The sequence below is a fragment of the Rhineura floridana genome, chromosome 5, assembly GCF_030035675.1.
Source record: "Rhineura floridana isolate rRhiFlo1 chromosome 5, rRhiFlo1.hap2, whole genome shotgun sequence".
Taxonomy (NCBI): Eukaryota; Metazoa; Chordata; class Lepidosauria; order Squamata; family Rhineuridae; genus Rhineura; species Rhineura floridana.
In genome coordinates, this window is record NC_084484.1 from 685685 (window position 1) to 706317 (window position 20633).

At 44.1% G+C, this 20633-nt stretch overlaps 1 protein-coding gene across 1 annotated transcript in view; it reads right to left on the reverse strand.

Annotated features, from left to right (window-relative positions):
- NAT8L (N-acetyltransferase 8 like) overlaps nucleotides 1-20633 on the reverse strand; it is a 120624-nt gene that overhangs the window by 12737 nt on the left and 87254 nt on the right. The window lies entirely within an intron of this gene.

Here is a 20633-nt window from a genome sequence, read left to right on the forward strand (position 1 = left end):
TTTTCATTTGTTTGTTCATGAGCGAGCTGGAGTCGCCAACGGGGTCCTGACTCAGTTGTATGGCCCCAGCCACTTTCCGGTAGCATTTTATTCACAACAGATTGACAATGTGGCAAGAGGTACCCCTACCTGCACACGCACTCTAACTGCTGCAGCATGGTTATTGACAAAAGTAAAAGGACTGACACTTGGACATTTTACAACCGTTTGGACTTCGCATGCTCTTTCAGCCTTATTGCGAAGGGCACAACGCAAGTTTTCTCAACACAGAGACAGCAACAGCTAGAAGCTGAGCTGCTGGAAGATCCGAACTTGTGTTTTGAGCGCTGCGGTCCATTAAATCCCGCTACGCTTTTGCCTGATTTGCCAACCCCATTTCCTGATCACGACTGTGTCCAAGTATTGCAATCTACGTTGCAAGTCAGACTGGATCTCTCGGATGAACCGTTGCCTGACTCTGAGCTTATTTTATTTACTGATGGCAGTTCATATTACCAGGATGGGGTGAGGTTTACAGGTTTTGCAATAACAATGCAATGGGAAGTCCTGGAAGCGGCGGCATTACCTGGAAGATGGGGCGCTCAAGCTGCAGAAATATACGCCCTCACTCGAGCTTGTCAACTGGCAGCAGGGAAAAGAGTGACTATCTATACAGACAGCAGGTATGCTTTTGGGGTTATTCATTGTCATATTCATCTTTGGCGTTACAGAGGCTTTACTACTGCAGGGGGAAAACCGATCCAGCACTTAGAACTAGTGCGGAAATTATTGCAAACAATTCTTGATCCACAGGAAATAGCGGTGGTGCATTGCAAAGCTCACACAAAGGAGCAGGACCCGATTACTTTGGGAAATGCCTTGGCAGATCAAGTGGCGAAGCAGGCTGCGCTTCTCCCTTTAGCGTTGCCTACTTTGGCGGTAGTAACAACTGCTTTTGTTCCACCAGTAACCGTTCCAGTTTCTTCACAGGAGGCCAAGCGTTGGACTGATCTGGGAGCCGTGCAACAGAAAGAGCTCTGGGTCATGCCGGATGGCCGAGCGTGCCTCCCCAGAGAGATGTATCAAGCCGCGGCCGGGTGGTTTCATAACCATGGAGGCCATTATGGCACGCCAGCTCTGGTAGATACCATTACAAGGACTTGGTACGCGCCAGGCATACAGCCTGTTTGTAAGGCAATAGTGAAAGCATGCCACACTTGCCAGGCAAATGGCCCAGCTCTCCCGAATAGGGCCCCTCAAGGGGGTAGACCAATGCCGGCTGCACCTTTTTTCCACATTCAGATTGACTTTGTAGATTTACCTAAAGCGGAAGGAAATAAACATTTACTCGTGATGGTGTGCCCTTTAACAGCATGGATAGAAGCATTTCCCACCATGAATGCAACGGCAACTACTGTGGCACGAATATTACTGAAGAAAATTATCCCACGTTTTGGAGTTCCAGCAATTATCGATTCTGATCGCGGCACGCACTTTACAGGACAAATTTTGGCAAAAATTGAAGAAGGTTTGGGTATCAAACATTTGTTCCATACCCCATAACATCCACAATCTTCGGGGACCACTGAGAGATATAATAGAGAAATTAAATCGGCATTGGCTAAGTATACCCAGGAAACAGGGTTAAGGTGGCCCCAGGTACTCCCTATGGTTTTGTTCCATTTGCGAACACGCCCTACGCGAGCGCTGGGGCTTTCACTGTTTGAATTAATGTATGGGAGACCTCCTCAGAAGGGGGGCTCCCTGCCAAGTGTGGATGTTTCACTATTGGGGGGGGAACATATAACTGTATCCCAGTATCTTTCTCTACAGCAGCAGTTGCGGGAGTTGTGGAAAGTCGCTTGCTATTCCAAAACGGTGCCCCTTGAGGACCAAGTGCATCCGTATCAGCCAGGAGATTTTGTTTGGGCCAAGAAATTTGTGAGAGGCGATTCGTTACAGCCACATTACACAGGACCACACCAGGTTCTACTTTCAACTCAGTCGGCAGTTTTCCTAGAAGGCCGAAAGTCCTGGATTCATCATTCACACGTAAAACCGGCTGTTGTTACCGCTGGTTCCTAAATTGAAGTTGCGCAGGAGTGGAGAAACAGGACAGTGGCAGACAGAACATTTTCCATTTCAAGACATCAATATAGACTGAACTTTTTAGAATCTTAAGGGATTTTGAGCAGTCACCACGTTTCAATTACAAGATGCCTTGCTTCTCATTTCAGTCCTGTGTTCTGTTGTTTGCATTGTTTTCATTCTTTTCATGTATAAATTGCCTATGTTGCCCTCAAAGCACAAAGATATGTACTAACACTGATTATTATCGTTTGGTGGAATTCAGAAGAACTGTCCCAAAGTCAAGGGAATGTCCAGATCCAATGTTGTACAGTGTGGATCAAATAGCTAAAGGAGAAGTAAAAGCGGACATTTCGGGACAGTTACGTCATCATGAGGCAGTTATTTTGCAACACAATTACACAGGGAAATGGTTAACATATTGCACACATATAGACATAGAATGGTCTTTGAAATTGGCTTTAAGGTGCAGATCCTATAGATATCTGCCAAATTATGGATGCCCACCGGATGTAGATGAAGTGACAATAAGAAAGGAATATGGTTTAATTTCTTATGTCCAAAGAACGTAAATTTAAGTTCTGTGTAAGTCCTGATGAACCCTCATGTTTTGATTGGTTACAAGAGAGGGTTAAGGACGAGGTTGGGTCTGATCCTATACAGTATCCAAAGGCAACAAAGTTGGATACAGAGGGGAAAATAAAAACAAGTCCGGTTTCGGGTTGGGGCGGAAATACTTTCGTGGCGCTAATGGAAGTGGCAGCCCCAAAGAAAGGTACTTGTTATGTTTGCGCTCACACGCCTCCACATGGTCAAGCGGGAGTACCCCTTACTGGGGCCCCACTGCCTCTGAAGGAGTATCTCTCTTTCACCTCCCATTCAAGCTCGAAAGTGCTGGAGGGGGGTTTGGTTATCAGCGGGTCTGTAGCTGGAGAGGTTTGTGTGAGCAGCAGCCAGCATGTACAGGGGGGAATGATATGCGAAAGTGTAATATTTCCGCTCGGAGCTGGAAACTGGACTTTTAGAAATGGAACCCGCTCAACAGGCGGAATGACATGGCTTGCAATTTGGCAATATTTGTTACATCTTTCTTTCTTGGATCATCAGTTAATTCCTTTTCTAGAGGATCTGATAAATCGCCAAACGCCGGCTGGCTTATGGTGCCTCTGTGGACATGCTGCGGTAAGAAAATTACCACAGGAAGGGTTTTGGATGTGTATGTTGGGGAGGGTGGTCCCAGGGCTCAGAGTGACACCCCTACTTCCAGTGTCCAGGCACAGGAACAGGAGGGGTGCGGGGATTGCTGTGTTAAGAGGGTTTTTTCCTCATTATGGCGCAGCACAGAATTACCAGGATTTGGTTCAGCTTTCATTGGCTTTCGAAAGGCTCATGAATGAATCAGAGGTGTCATTTTCTGATTTAACTAATGAACGGGGCAAATAAGAACAGTCGTTTTACAAAATCGGTTAGCCTTGCATTTTTTATTAAGCTCCCACGGCGGTGTTTGCTCGTTGATCGGGAATGAATGTTGTACCCACATTACAGACAGCAAAGCTGATGTAAAACATTTGAATAATATAGCAAAAATTTATCATGACGTGGAGAAAATTGACAAAACTTCTCCCTTAGATGGTTGGTTTGACTGGTTTTCAGACTGGCCGAGTTGGCATAAGATATTATTTTATGTTGTGCTTATAGTTGTGTTATTAGTTTTGGGATGCTATTGCCTTCAATGCATTCCAAATATAATTCAGTTGATGTCTAATTGCTTTTCCAAGACACTGGCTGCTTTTACTAGGAAGCCAAAATCTGCCTTTCTAGAAATGGCGTTAACACCATTATGGGAGTCACAAATGAAGCCAGGTATTCAGCTTTCTGATTGAATGAGTGATTCAATCAGGGCTGACAGGGGGGACTGTTAGGATGAAAATGTAGTTGGACTTGATATGATTTTAATATCGGTTTATTTCCCTGTGACCTGACTTGTGACCTTCCAGTGGCTCTTGATTAATAAAAGCCTATTTCAGCTGGATTTCATTTCCCTCCCTATATCAATATGCATAGTAGTAAAGTGGCCCATATAAAGTTGCCATGTAGTATCACAAAAGCATTCTTGTGTTTGATTCATATGCTTATAGGCCTTGACACGCATATCCCTACAAGTGTAACTTGAGCGATCTTTCTGATTTAATGGCTCTGCCTGTAGTTATTCTCCCCCAGTATTTGTTTCTGTGTTCTCTCCCAACTGCACTGCTTATCTCAAGGCCGCATACCTATGCAAGCTCTTAGCTGAACAGAAACCAAGATGTTGCCTTCTTTTGTTATTCTAGAGCACCCCTTCCCTCCTATCTATACTGTTACTTTGTCTAGTAGAAACTGAATGTCTGGGACTTTCTTATCTGAAGCACCCCATCTTGAATGTTTTGATATTACGATGACTAGCAGTTTTCTTGAATGTAGTGACACATAAACTCCCCAGTTTTATTATCTTTGGGGAAACTATATAACTCTCTGTTCTTTCAATAAACGGGGTTCCCACTTCTGAATAGCATCTTGCTTGAAGGTACTGGGTCCCCTTTGCAAAGGTAAATATTGCGTGTGTGTATTATTGTTATAGCCTCTGGCAGTGGATAATTGCGCTCAACTCCACACCTTCCTGGGTGTTTGTGAGCTGAGAAAGACAGTGATGGCTCGTGTGTTGGGTTCGGACCTAACAGAGCCAAGCAACAATTTCCTAGTACTGCTTACTGGTAGTGACCTTACAGGCAGAAGTGAAACCACTATAACACAGTACCTCCAAATCCCACCATCTTGAGCTATTCCAGAAGGACACCATGATCAATGATGTCAATAGCCAATGAATCAACCCCTCCCCCCACCTCTCTCTTGATAAAAGTCATTAATTAGGCAACCAAGGCTGTTTTGGTGCCGAAACCAGGCCTGAAAACAGACTGGAATGCATCTGGATAATTTTTTTAACCCACTGTTTGGTGCAAGTCTGGTATACCAGAAATCAGGTATCTAAAAGTTTTTTGTCATTGTCATGCACATAGATAAACAAATACAATATGTGCGTGCCCACTAGGGATGGGTGAGGATTCTGCTTAAGTCAGATTTTGACACCTGATTTTACAATAGTTTGCTTGCTCACTCTTTGGAGTGGGCATGCTTGCTGCAAACTCAGTGGCTTTTCCCCCAACACTGGATTTGCATTGGGTGAGAATTCCACTTAAGCCCCCTCACTGCCCCCATCACCATGATATGTCAAAGTGAGTTACCTTTTCTCCCCCTTGAAACGTACATAGAGCTGAAGGAACATTATATGCTTCTCAAGGCTTAAAGTGGCACCTGAGCACCTGAACAGAAAAACAGCAATCAAGGAAGTAGGAGGGAAAACAGAGAGGGTAGGAAAGAAAGGGGAGTGATCTCAAAGGTTGAAGGGACAGAGGAATCAGGAGGGGGAGAGAGAGAGAGAGAGAGAGAGAGAGAGAGAGAGGAGTGCTGAACCTCCACTTGCAGACCTGCAAGCACATTGGCCTGCCATGGCTCCGGAGCCCCCCAATGCTTCTGCTGAGCAGCTGCCACTTGCCCTACATCAGAGCACATGGTGCAAGGATACCTCCTCTTCCTCCATGATGTAGCCTAGCTCAGAGCTGCTGCTGTGGCTGCCACTCTTTCCTTTCACCATTCTGCTAGAGGACATTTAAGGGGTTAATACTACAGAGATTAGGAGGCAAGCCTAGAGAATCTCCTTAACGTGGTCATTAAGTCAGTGACCAAGTTCAGGAAGCTCTCTAAGGCTTGCCTTTTGAACTCTGTTGTATTAACCCTTTAAATTGTCTTCTAATGTCATGGGGGGGGGGGAGGAACTGAACCGGATAAATGCAGAAGATAACAGAAATAAACAAACACAATTGGCCAAAACAGCCTTCCAAATTGCCAACAACAAACAGCTTCCATTCCTAATGCCAAAAACTGGACTTCATGTTTCTGGAACTCAAGGAGAGAGATGAAGTTCTAACTGAGGGGAGGGGACAACACACAGCACAATGCATCCCATCACTCACTGCCCACTAGTGTGGATGGGAAATATTGAGACAAGAGTTCAACTGAAAATGCTTGTGTGTAGAGGAACATGCACACAACTGCACACAGAAAAATTGGATATGTGCAACCCACTTGTAAGAAAAAGAAAGAAAGAAAGAAAGAAAGAAAGAAAGAAAGAAAGAAAGAAAGAAAGAAAGAAAGAAAAGAAAGAATGCTTCTCCAATCTCACTTTCGCTCTTCCAGTGGGAACTCAACAGGGTGTTGGATGAAATGATTGTTTGGCTTCAGTTCTCCCTTCTCTTGCCTTAGGATTGCATCCTAAGGCTTCATTCCTACTCATAGTTACCTGAGAGTAAGTCCCATGGAACTTACATGTGTAGACATGTAAAGTGAATTAACCTGTAAAAAAGGAAATTGCTGTAAGCTACCTTGAACCCATGGGTAGGGCAGGATATAAATAAATGTCAGACCCACAACTGGGATTAAAGCAAATGTACTGATGTTATAGGCTGCTATAGTAATTACTTTTGAGAATTTCCCCCCTTGTTTTCTTTTTTTGTTTGGAAGGAGGGAATGTAGCACCAGAAGGTGAAAGCATGGAAAGAGAGTTGACCTTGTTTGTACATATGGGCCCAGGACTGCTTTTTTTCTGTAGAGACATTATTCTAGAGCAGAGCTTGGAAGATTACTTTTAATCTTTGGGTTGCCGCTGCTGTGTTCCTGTGTGCTATGCTCCCTTTGTTTGCTTGCTGCTGCTTCGTCGTGGATTTCTTGCCTGCTTGCTGCCACTCTATTGAAGTTGCTGCGGCTGGTTTATCTGGATATGGACGTTGCTGCTTGTCACTGTATTGCCGGTAGATACTTTCTAAGATGATATCATTCACAGACAAGGCCTGCTATGGAGGAGGGCTTTGATGTTGGCTGCTACTGCTGCTGTTTGATTGTATTTTAACTTGCTTGTTTGTTCTGTTTGTTTGTTGTTGTGTTGTGTGAATGAGACTGAGTGTATGTGTTGTGTGTATCTATGGATATTTTTTTTGTCTTGTTTTGGGGTGTTTTGTTGTGTTCAGATATATTTAATATGTGCCTGGGAGAGCATACTTTGTGCCTAGCAGGGGGGCTTTTGGGGGCCCCAATTAGCATAGTGACGGGTAATGGGAGGTATGGTGTGGGGAGGAGAACATGCCAGGTAAGGGGAACTTGCCCCAGACAAGTTGTGTCTGTGCCTTGTTCCAGTTCTCCTCTTATCCACAAGACTGTTGGTTGTTCTGTCAGCCAGCTCTCGGATCTCCACGTGCTGCTCTTAAATGCCAGGTTGGTACATAATAAAATCCCCCTTCTCCATGATTTGATTGTGGAGGAGGGCGCCGACCTGGCGTGTATTACCGAGACTTGGGTGGGTGAGCAGGGAGGAGTTGCTCTCTCCCAGCTGTGCCCACCTGGGTATTCGGTGCAGCACTGGGGTAGATCTGAGGGCCGGGGAGGCGGGGTTGCTGTGGTCTATAGGAGCTCTTTCTCTCTCACCAGGCACCCTGTCCAGATGGCGACTGGTTTAGAGTGTCTCTATTTTGTGTTGGGCCATGGAGACAGACTGGGAATACTGTTGGTGTACCGCCCACCTTGTTGCCCAACGGCTTCCCTAGCTGAGCTGACAGAGATCGTCTCGGAGGTATTGCTGAGGTCCCCCAGACTTGTAGTGCTGGGGGATTTCAACATTCATGCCGAGGCTGTCTTGTCTGGGGCGGCTCAGGACTTCATGGCCTCCATGACAACCATGGGGCTGTCTCAAATTGTTACTGGACCAACACATGTATCAGGCCATACTCTTGATTTGATCTTCGCCACTGGTCAGGGAGATGGTGATCTGGTGGTGGGGTATTTTTCATCTACTCCATTGTCATGGACAGATCACCGCTTGCTGAGATTTAGACTTACGACAGCCCTTTCCCTCTGCAAAGGTGGGGGACCTATTAAGTTGGTCCGCTCCCGGAGGCTTATGGATCCTGTAGGTTTCCAGAGGGCTCTGGGAGTTTTTCCGGCTGATAGTACTGGCGCTCCTGTCGAGACCCTGGTCGAACTGTGGAATACGGAGATGGCCCGGGCCATTGACACGATAGCTCCCGCACGCCCCCTTCGGTGTAGAGCTCATACAGCTCCGTGGTATACCCCGGAGCTGAGAGTGATGAAGCAAGAGAGAAGGAGGCTAGAGTGCAGGTGGAGACGAACTCCTGATGGATGCAATCATGCTTTGGTAAGTGCTTCCACTAAGTTGTACATAAAAGCGGTAAGGGCGGCGAAAAAGTCTTATTTTGCTGCCACCATTAGGACATCTCTCTGCCACCCAACGGAGCTTTTTAGGGTGGTACGAGGGCTTTTACACTCTGCCCCTCATGATACCATAGAAACATCTGAGGCCCGTTGCAACGAAATTGCGGAGCACTTCCAAAATAAGATCGCTGGCATCCGTAGGGACTTAGACTCTGATGTTATGACAGATGAATCCATTGAAGTGTCCAGAACGCGGTCTTGCCCTTCATTATTGGATGAGTTTCAGTTGGTGCAGCTTGAGGAAGTGGACAAGGTGCTTGGAATGGTGCGGGCGACCACTTCTGCTCTGGATCCTTGCCCATCTTGGCTAGTGAAGGCTGGTAGGGCTGAAACCACTGGCTGGGCCAAGGAAGTAATAAATGCCTCCTTGAGGGAGGGAGTCGTCCCTGGTAGTCTCAAGGAGGCAGTAGTGAGACCTCTTTTAAAGAAACCTTCATTGGACCCAGATGATTTGAACAACTATAGACCGGTGGCAAACGTCCCTTTTTTGGGCAAGGTTTTAGAGCGGGTGGTCACCGGCCAGCTCCAGGCGCTTTTGGATGAAACCGATTATCTGGATCCGTTTCAATCCGGTTTTAGGTCCGGTTTTGGCACTGAAACAGCCTTGGTCGCCCTGTATGATGACCTCTGTCGGGAGAGGGACAGGGGGAGTGTGACTCTGTTGATTCTCCTTGATCTCTCAGCGGCGTTTGATACCATCGACCATGGTATCCTTCTGGGGAGACTCGCAGAGTTGGGAGTTGGGGGCACTGCTTGGCAGTGGCTCCGCTCCTACTTCGTGGATCGTCGCCAGAAGGTAGTGCTTGGGGAACATTGCTCGGCACCCTGGACTCTCCATTGTGGAGTCCCTCAGGGGTCGGTTCTGTCCCCCATGCTTTTTAACATCTACATGCAGCCTCTGGGTGCGGTCATCAGGAGTTTTGGAGTGTGTTTCCATCAGTACGCTGATGACACGCAGCTCTATTTCTCCTTTTCATCTTCTTCAGGTGAGGCTGTTGATGTGCTGAACCGCTGCCTGACCGCGATAATGGACTGAATGAGAGCTAATAAACTGAGACTCAATCCAGGCAAGACTGAGACACTGTTGGTGAATTCTCTCCCGGCCCAGATTGTGGATGTTCATCCTGTTCTAGATGGGGTTACACTCCCCTTGAAGGAACAGGTTCGTAGTTTGGGCGTCATCTTTGATCCTTCCCTGTCGCTTGAGGCTCAAGTGGCCTCGGTGGCACGGAATGGATTTTACCATCTCCGGTTGGTAGCCCAACTACGTCCCTATCTGGACAGAGATGACCTCGCCTCAGTTGTTCATGCTCTGGTAACTTCTAGACTGGATTACTGTAATGCGCTCTACGTAGGGCTGCCCTTGAAGACAGTTCGGAAACTTCAGCTAGTGCAAAATGCAGCGGCCAGGATGTTGACGAGGACCAGCCAGTCCGCGCATATAACACCTGTGCTGGCTCATTTGCACTGGCTTCCTATCCGTTTCTGAGCTAGATTCAAGGTGCTGGTTTTGACCTACAAAGCCTTACACGGTGTGGGACCGCAATACCTTGTGGGACGCCTCTCACGCTATGAACCTACCCGTACACTTCGCTCAGTAAATAAGGCCCTCCTCCGGGTACCAACTTATTATGAAGCCCGGAGGACCGTTACTAGATCTAGGGCCTTTTCTGTGGTGGCCCCCGAATTGTGGAATAGCCTCCCTGAAGAGATATGCCTGGCGCCTACGCTGCTTTCTTTTAGGCGCCAGGTTAAGACCTGGTTATGCTCCCAGGCATTTTAAAGTTTTAATGTTTTAATGTTTATATTCTATGTTGTATTTTGTTGATTGTGTTAATTATTTTATCTGATTTTATTGTAATATTCCTGTATTTTATCCTGTTTTGTACACCGCCCAGAGAGCTATTAGCTATGGGCGGTTTATAAATGAAATAAATAAATAAATAAATAAATAAAATTACAGTTACAGTTGCATGGCCCAAAAAAGTAGTAATTACTGTTACAATTACGATTGCTCTGAAAGTAACTGATTACTTTACTTTTTCTCAAAAGTAATCACTACAGTTACATTTCAGTTACTGTTTTTAAAAAATGCCTACAAGGTGCTGGCCTTGGTTGCTGTACCTCTAAGTAGCCTAAAACAACATTAAAAATAAACACACACACAGAAGGTAGTAGAATAATACTTTTACAAATTATTCAAAACTCAATTTCATGGTATCCTAGAACATTTGCAGCTCCCATTTTATTCTAAACCAGGCCCAAAGTATTAGTGCTGGCAAGTCTGAGCTTAAGCTGACAATTAATGAAGGTAACTTTTTCACAATCTAACAGAACTGTATGTCCTTGTGCAAAGGTTATATTCAGAAAGAAGATGATTCTTTAAACTCTTATTTAAAGTTTTTAGGCAGCTACTATGTCTTTACTGCCCAAACACAGAACAAAGCCTATTAATTCCGACAGTATCCTATATTAACTTATCAATAGTTCAGGGATAATAACTAAGATGCTAAGCAAAAAATAGCCAATTTATCTCAGCTATGGAATCCATTCCTGACCTAACTTCAGAGCTCTATACTATACACATATGAATTTGCATTGCTCAGTATGCTCTTACAATTAATTCAAAATGTTACAAAGAATGTGGAGGCACACACAACTTTAATTAGGATCAAACCTCTTTAAACACAAACTAAAACAAAAGACAAATATTTACTTTCAGAACATTATTTTCATTATAATTGCTTTTATATACAGCTCATCAGTCAGAAAATTAGAAGAGTAGTGAATGTGATCCCTTCAGCACTTCACAGTAATATGTTCCCCTCTTACTACAGGCAGCTAGAAGTCAGCATGACCATAAAACCACTTCTACATGTCATCAATGATTTACAGCCTATTCTGGACAACGATACACCCCTCCCGCAGGCCCTGGGTGCTACACCAGTCCTTGGTTAGAAACAGCCCTGCAACCTTCAACAGCTACTTACCAGCAACAGGCCATATAACAGAGATACAAATGGAGGGACCAGATCCTGTGGCAGACCCAGATGCCAGTTCTGACCTTAGTGCTATTTTATCTAGCAACACTATTGCGGGACCTAACAATGTCACCCACAACATAAACATCAATAGGACTATTGCTGGCTGGGAGGTAGACACCAACCGTAACCTCCCTAACCTCAAGAACAGCAACCTGTTGTCACAGCTATAGCTGGTTTCCAAGGGGCAAGCCTATTTGGCAGTAGCCAGCAGGTCAGCCCCAGCCCAGGGAAACACCAAAGGAGAGTGTCACTCCTTTGATTTGTTCCTTGAGGGTGTGATGAGAGTGAGGGAATCTCATGTGGATCATTGGCTGTAGATGAATTTGCTCCTAGCTGAGAGACTGGAGAGGGGCAGCGGAATGTGAATTAGCCAGACTTACCAGTAAAAGATGGAATGTTGGCTTCTCCAACAGGCTACTGCTCTTGAGGTGCAGCAGATGTTGATTACCACAACCACTACCAGCCCAGAAAAAGGTGGTTGAACTATATGTATCTATACAATTCAAATGTGACACAGACAGAATATGTTCTTTGTACTTAGGAACTGTTTTGTCTGTTAAATCTTGAGTAATCTGAAGCTCTCTAACAAGAGCACTGTCTGGGCTATAGCTCAGTGGTCAAGCACATGTTTTGCATATGAAAGGTCCTAGGTTCAATACTTAGCATCTCCAGGTAGGATTGAGAAAGACCCCTGCCTAAGATCCTGGAAATATGCTCAGTGTGGTATGATAGCTGACTAATAGCCTGACTTATTATAAAGCAGCATCCCCTGAAGATCTGGATCTGTGGTACTACCTACAGGCCCATTCTGCCAGCTTAAACCTTGAAAAGTTTCATTGATGAGTACATCTGTTCATGCTCTGCCTATGACAGTTACTATTTAGTGATAGCCTAGCTATGTGAAGTAACCTTATGCCTATCTAATGGTAAACTAATAAGCTATATGAACAAAATTTAATAATTTCATGTTAAATATTTCAGATCAGAAAACACTTTAAATTAATGTTAGATAAAAGTAATCCTGTTTAAACTGAACTGTGTTTCCAAAAACTTGAAATTAGTACATCATCTGTTATTTTTGTCCATTTAACATAATTATTAAAGCATTCACCACAGGTCTCTGAAGAGGGATGGATATAAAGGAGGACAAAAGGAAACATGCAATCTTTCAGGAGTTATTGTTTCTTATGTTACATGAAGTCATAAAAAAATCCAGAAAAAGTCATTTCAAGGCCTACAATCCAAGAATGTTTTGCCAGGGAGGCTTTATGCCACCACGATATAAAAACACACAGAGAAAAAACCCTGTCTCTGCCATTTGCGCTCCTGCTGGGAGGAAGGGCAGGATATAAATCAAATAATAAATAAATAAATAAAATTTCTGTAATTCAAGAGTTTGCTGCCAAGGACAAATTATGGTTTGGGGTATGATACTACCTTTCATTCCTCTACAGCAAGACTGATATATGCCCAGTTATTCTACACACGCACAAAATCTTTCCTTCTTAAAGGGAGCAAGGCAGCTTATACAGCATCATTACATCCTTGTAGAACAAAACGAAAAATGTTCTTTATTAAGTTAAACAAAAATTTGCAGAAAACCAACACAGAAGCGTCAACACTTTCCAAGAAGGGAAAGAAATGATTAGAGAAGAAAGTGGAAATTAAAGCAAAAGAAGCCAGCTCTGCCTACAAGATCAAGCCAGCTAAATCTAAAACTTACCAGCTCTGGCTACAGTTCTCTCACTTTGTTAAGTGGTCAGCTTCGCTTCTGATGCAAGATCAAACAAAGCTCTTTGTAATTACAGTCTCTCAAAGAGATCTAACCCTTCAAATTAGTACCATAGAGGGTACTGCTTGTCTCGTTCCGTTTCCAGCCCCCCCATCTCTACTGCAGCCAAATAAATACTGACATACATTTGACGATCTATGCAACACACTAAAAAGGGTGAGATAGATATGAAAATTACTTCCCTCAGTTTGCAACAGCAGCCCTCTAAGCACTCTTGCAACGCAACCACAACTAATGACCACATCTTTTTAAAAAATATATATATAAAGTGAGCAAGTGGGGGGGAGTTGGGGGTGGTAGAGTGAGTGAGTGAGTGAGCAGGGGGGTGAGAGTGGGGGCAAGAGAGTGGGGCAAGAGAGTGGGGTGGGGGTGTTAGGATGAGAAGGAGTATGGAAGAGGGGTGGCTGAGAGAGCACGGGCAGAGAATGGGGTCGGGTGTTAGGATGAGAAGGCGTATGCAAGGGGGTGGCTGAGAGAGTGCGGGCAAGAGAGTGGGGGTGGGGGTGTTAGGATGAGAAAGGGAGTATGCAAGAGGGGTGGCTGAGATAACAACTATCAGGTGGCCCCACATACTCAAAGAGTCCTTATCAATGGTTCCTTCGCAAACTGAGGAGAGGTAATGAGTGGGGTACTGCAGGGCTCAGTCCTGACCCAGTGCTCTTCAACATTTTTATTAATGACTTGGATGAGGAGGTGCAGGAAATGCTTATCAAATTTGCAGATAATACTGTTGGAATAGGTAAATATTGCATGGTCACTTTAAGGGATATTTGGGAAATATCCCATGTATTTATTTATTGTTTACCATGATGTAACTTCCTAATGGGTGGGGTTTAGTTACCTGACTTCCTCCTCCTTTGTCCTGGGAGATTTTTGAATAATCTCCTTTGCTGATCTTCCTACCTTTGAGAGAGGCCGCATGGCACAGATGCTCTCTCTGAGAGCATCCATTACTAAAGACCAAGATGGACTGAGACTAATTTTCTTTCATCTAAGCTATAGAGCCTATGTTCCTAACATACGAGGTCATAAGTAAATATTCTTTTCTTTTACCTAAAGGATTGTGTCTGTTGTTATTTACACAGAGAAAGGTGTGGCTGGTTTATATTCTCATTCTGCTGCTTGTATTTTTACAACTCTGCTAAGAAAAAGGACCAACAAAATTAGTTCTTATTTCTGTGTGTGTATTTTTATAATACCGAACAAATACAACATTGGGAAGAATAGCTAATATCCTGGAAGACAGGAACAAAATTCAAAGGGATCTTGATAGGCTGGAACATTGGACAGAAAACAACGGAATGAAATTTAACAGGGATAAATGCAAAGTTCTACACCTAGGAAAAAGAAACCAAATGCAGTTATAAGATAGGGGATACCTGGCTCAGCAATATTACATGCAAGAAGGATCTTGGGATTGTTGTTGATCACAAGCTGAATATAAGCAAACAGTGTGCTGTGGCTGCAAAAAAGGCAAATGCTATTTTAGGCTGCATTAACAGAAATATAGTTTCCAAATTGTATTGGTTTCCCCCAGTTTGGCACTGGTTAGGCCTCATCTTGGGTATTGCATCCAGTACTGGACACCACATTTTAAGAACGATGCAGACAAGCTGGAACAAGTTCAGAGGAGGACACCAAGGATGATCAGGGGATTAGAAACAAAGCCCTATGAAGAGAGACTAAAAGAACTGGGCATGTTTAGCCTTGAGAAGAGAAGACTGAGGGGAGATATGATAGCACTCTTTGAAAGGCTGCCACACAAAGGAGGGCCATGATCTCTTCTCAACTGTCCCAGAATGCAGATCACAGAATAATGGGTTCAAATTGCAGGAAGCCAGATTTTGACTGAACATCAGGTACGACAATGGAACCAATTACCTAGGGAGGTGGTGGGCTCTCCAACACCGGAGGCATTCCAGAGGCAGCTGGACAGGTACCTGTCGGGTATGCTTTACTTTAGATTCCTGCATTGAGCAGGGGGTCGGACTCGATGATGTTATAGGCCCCTTCTATCTCTACGAGTCTATGATTCTGCTTATTCCAAAGATTTTCAAAGATAGCCACTTATCCAAGTCTTCCTCAACGTATTGAATTACTTGAAGGGAAAGTAATTGACCCAAAAGAGGTCTCCCATTCTTTAATTATAATGTTAAGAATACTACCAAAAAAAAAGGATTATTTGAAAAAATAATAAAAATAAATAATTAAATTTCATGTTTCTCAGCCTCTTTTATCATTCCATTAAACCTTTCTCCTTATAAGTCAGATAAACCTCTTTACTTTATATGCAAACATTTCTACAAATACATTAATCAATTTCCAGAAAACCTTCCATATTTGCCAGAGTCAACAGGTATATGCAATATTAAATTAGTACCATGTTTAAATGGGGACTAATATATAACTTTAGCTAGCAGATAAATTCATTTTTTTATGGTTGACTTTCAGTAGTGAGGATTATTTGGTGCAGATTTCAGTCTTCTAGTGTTACTTTTTTTTTGCATTTTCAACAGATGGAGCACAGTCAGTCTATAATTTTTAAGGGTAGTACACATGTAATATGCATTTTTGTATTCAGCGGTGGCTAGCCCACAGTGGCATAAGGGGTAGCCCCCAGCAGCCCCCATATTATAAACACTCATTCCCTACCTATCTTCCTGCTTAGAGTGTACATTGCCATGGCCTGGCCCCATCCCACAACTCTCCAATAGAAAAATAGTGTTCAGGCAGGGTGACAAGATCCTCCAATCCTTCACATCTTTCCTTGACATACCCGGCCAATCAAGACAGAGTTATTTGCTGCAATTTGCATAAAGTGTTTTGTTTGAAACCTACACCCACAATCAACGCACTGCAAGCACTTCAAAATACTCCTTTTGGTTGGTACCCCTGGAGAATCAGAATTCATTTAGGATTATTTCAACTAATCACATTGCTGCTGCTGCTATTCTTTTCTGAACGAAAGGAAGTTAGCCAACACAACACTTCAGAGCAGAAGGAGCAGGCAGGTTGTGGAGCTTTGGTGTAGAGCAGGGGTAAGGAATCATGACAAGATTGTCTGAATTCTGCGCTGAACTGAGAGAAAAGGACCTCCTTTCTTGTGGTCTCATAGAAAAGCTCTCCCTTTAACCCTTAGCCCAGATGTTACGAAACTACAACTGCCACCAGCCCCAGCAAACATGGCCAATGGCCAACGATGATGGGAGTTGTAGTTCAGCAACATCTGGAGAGCCAAAGTTTCCCCAAGCCTGACTTAGCCCTTCTGTTCCTGCCCCCTCCCAGCCTCTAGCCTTGCTCTTTCTCCCATCACCATCATTTCAACTCTCTCTCCTTACTTGCACCAAGAGTGTGGCCTTGTGTCAAGTGTGCAGCCTTGTGTCAAGTGTGCTGTGTCTACTGTGACCTCTGGCTCCACCTACTCCCAGCTTCACCTGCTATTAGCTGCCCTTCCCCCTGTCCTGTCCTTCGCCCCATCAGCTCCAGTGGGCAACCACCATCATTATTTTACTTAAAATACTTATAGACCATGTTTCCACCAAATAGGGTTACCAGGTCTCCATTTTTCAGCCAGAGTCTCTGGTTTTTGGGGGCCCTCTCTGGCTAGCACCACTTAATCTCCGGACTCTCAGCTTCAATTTTTTTAAAAAAATAAGTTTCTAGGTGGTCTGGTTCCCGAGATATACACCAAAACGTCAGCCGCCCCCCACAACTGTTTAATCTATTTAACTGATACAACGCTGAAGTTGGTTCCTAGTTCCCAGATCCTTATTTGCTTGAAAGTTCAAAACACTAAAAAAGAAGAGTTGACAACTACAGCAACTTCAAACCAAACTTAACATGTCTCTGAACCCCAAAATATATGTTGGGATACCCTGTATGATATATCACTGTGACCGGGGGACTCTCCCCATCAAGAATAACAATACATTTATGCAATCAAAATCATCAGGCTTCTGATATTATCATAAATATATAATGATGTCATAAAATCATAAAAAATAAGTAAGTGGGGGTGCCCACCCCAAAATCTGCTCTGGGACAGGACAAATCATACACCCCATGAAAGGGGAGGGTGTCCTCTATGAGATGCCACTGCCTCCTATCTGGCCCAGAGCTTCTGCTGGGCACCGGGCACGCACGGGTGCATCAATGCAAAATCAAAATGGACAAAAACACATAGAAAAAAATAAGTAAGTGGGGGTGCCCACCCCAAATTCTGCTCTGGGCCAGGACAAATCATACACCCCATGAAAGGGGAGGGTGTCCTCTATGAGATGCCACTGCATCCTGCCTGGCCCATAGCTTCTGCTGGGCACAGGAGAAGGATGAGGGCATCTATGCAGACAGAAAGGGTAGAGAATCTTTTTACTCTTACTCATTTCTCAGACCTCTTTCTGAAGTGAAGGGTCAAATCTGTAAAGACATTTGGAGCAGCCACATTAAAAGATAAGGGCAGGGCATTCCAGGCAGGGGGTTGCCAACCCTGCTTGGATATGGATATCTTTGCAGAGGATCCCTAGTCAAGCTTTACCAACAGCACAATCCAAACTATATCTACTCAGAAGTAAGTCCTGTTGAGTTCTATGGGGGCTTAGTCCCTTAGTACGTGTGTTTAGAATTGCAGCCTTCAGGGGCATCCATCTTTACTCCCGAATGCTCCCATCTAACATCTCCACAACACTAGGCTCCTTTCTTCCTACAGTGACCTTCTGGTGACTTGCCTGGCCTGAAGGCACTTAAACCCTTGTTGCCGAAAGCAAGTAGGCTAGATTAAATGTTCCCTACCCAGGCTCCATCTTTCAGCTAAGATGTCTAGCTTAATTTCCAGTCAGATATTTTTTAATTGTATGCTCCAAGCAACTGTGATTGATGCTTAATGTATCATGCTTAATGACATCACTTCCCCCCACGTGACCATGACATCACTCGGGCCCACCCCCATGACATCACTTGGGCCTGCCCCTAAAATCTCAGGTTTGGGGATGCTTCTGACCTGGCAACCCTACCACCAAATAAAGACTAGCACACCATATAAAAGGCCTCAAGTTAAACAGAAAGAGTTGTCCTTACCCCTCCAACCAAATTCCTTCCTCATCAAAATAAAACACTTCTAACTTGCTGCCAGAAGAAGATCAGGAAAGGCACTAAGCAAACTGGGAATGTTTCCAAAGAGAATTTCCAAACCCTGGGCACTGCCATCTTAGTCCCTACCCATCTAACCCTGGATGGCAAGGCAGCCAGAAACAGCCTCTGCTGAAGACCTCAGCATGCAGGCAAGTTCATATTGGACAAGGAAGTATCCTGAGCCCAGACTGTTGAGGATTTTGTAGTGAATACTAGGAGTCTGAATTGCAACTGACAACAAACTATGATGGAGTGCCCATCTCTAAGCACTGGAATGATGTGCTCAAAGAAGCAAATCCTTGCTAACAGTCCCACTGCTACATTCTGGACGAGCTTTGGTAGCCACACACAGAAGTGCATCAAAGCAGTCTACTTTGGAGGTTTGGATGAACAAACATCTGTCCCTTAGCTCTGGCACAAATTATATATTGTCTCAAGATAATTTAACCTTTCAGTCTGAACCACCTTTAAAGACTCAGCAAACTGTATGAGAATCTTGAGAACTGTTTGTTGTGAATTATTACGAAGTAACAGGATGCCTTCAAATGCACAATCTCACGAAATCACCTTTTGTGTTCAGCAAACAGAGGTCTGACCTTATTTGTATTTTGGATGTTGTTTGGTTCTTTTATTGTTTGTTTGTTTTGTTTTCTTGATTTATTGTATTTATACATTGCTTGTTTTTTATCTTTTTGTACACCGCCCAGAGAGCCTTCGGGCTTAGGGCGGTATATAAATTAAATAAAATAAAAATAAAAAAATAAAGGAAGGTCTAAGCCCTTATAGACCAGCCCGATGGCTAAGATCACCCAGAGGAGTGCTGTTAGTTTCCTCCCATATTACAGAAGCCCAACTGACCTCAACCAGAAAAAAATGGAAACGGACTGCCTTCAAGTCGATCCCAACTTATGGCGACCCTATGAATAGGGTTTTTATGGTAAGCAGTATTCAGAGGGGGTTTACCATTGCCTTCATCTGAGGCTGAGAGGCAGTGACTGGCCCAAGGTCACCCAGTGAGTTTCATGGCTGTGTGGGGATTCGAACCCTGGTCTCCCAGGTCGTAGTCCTCCACCTTAACCACTACACCACACTGGCTCGAAGGCAGACATTTAGTCTCACAGTCCCATGCTATGGAACACTTTTCCAGCAGAGATTTGGCAAGCATTCTCACTTTTGAATTTCAGGCATCTCTTAAAGACTTTTTTTTATGCCAACAGGCCTACGCAGTTGTCTAAAAATTTATTGAGTAGCCAATCATTTAAATGATTGTTTTGTACTGCTTTCAATTTTTTATGTTACACTGCCCTGATGTTTTGCAAGAGAACACTATATAAATACTTTTATAAATAAATAACACTTGACTTAGTGAACTGACCCAAGGACCATTACGGTGGACGGTGGTGACTTTCAGCATTCTGAAGGCTAGAATGGAAGATATATGCTGCATGGCAAGCTATGGCTAGCAAATGGGGGTCACTTCTCTTCCCCCTAGGGGCTAAACTACACAAAATGCAGGAGATTCATGAAAAGCAGCCACAAGCGTATGTGCATAAGTGAGTGAGAGAGACAGACAGAGAAAGAGAGCTGGGTTGGATTAGAACAAAGGCACTTGGGGAGGGGTGTTTAAACCCATGCTGTTTTCCCAACTGAATCTCCCCCAGCTACTGTTAGTCCCAATGGAGGAGGGAGATAGGCCCAATATTAGGTACTATGATCAAATTAAAGTTTCCCTTGGCTTCTTTAAGGTTTCCAGTTTCTATAAAGTCAAAAGATCCCTGTGTCACATGTAGAGGCATAGATTTCCTCTTCTTTCTAAACACGGAGGGCGAGGGGGACTCTGGCATTATGGTGAAGGAAGCCATGAGAGGAAGGCAACAGTTGCAAAACCAGTGGATGGGCTTGGGAGCCAGCAGAGCCAATGTTATAGCACTGAATGTTAGCCACGCCCTGGAATCAGACTCGTCGTGCATGTTCCCACTCAGGAATACCTAAGGGTTGGATGTTCAAATTACTTGTTGCAGGTGTTGCTGACAACCCATCAGTCGTGATGCAGACCGAAAGTGATAGAATCGGGGTTTACTGCACTACTTTTGAGACTGGGGAAATAGAACTGATGAAGGGAAAAATGCACACGTAATCTGTTAAATTGGAAAAATACAAACTCAAAGTTTAATACAAAAAGACAAGCAATTTAGAACAGGAAAACAAGTAATTTGGGGGGAAAGTTT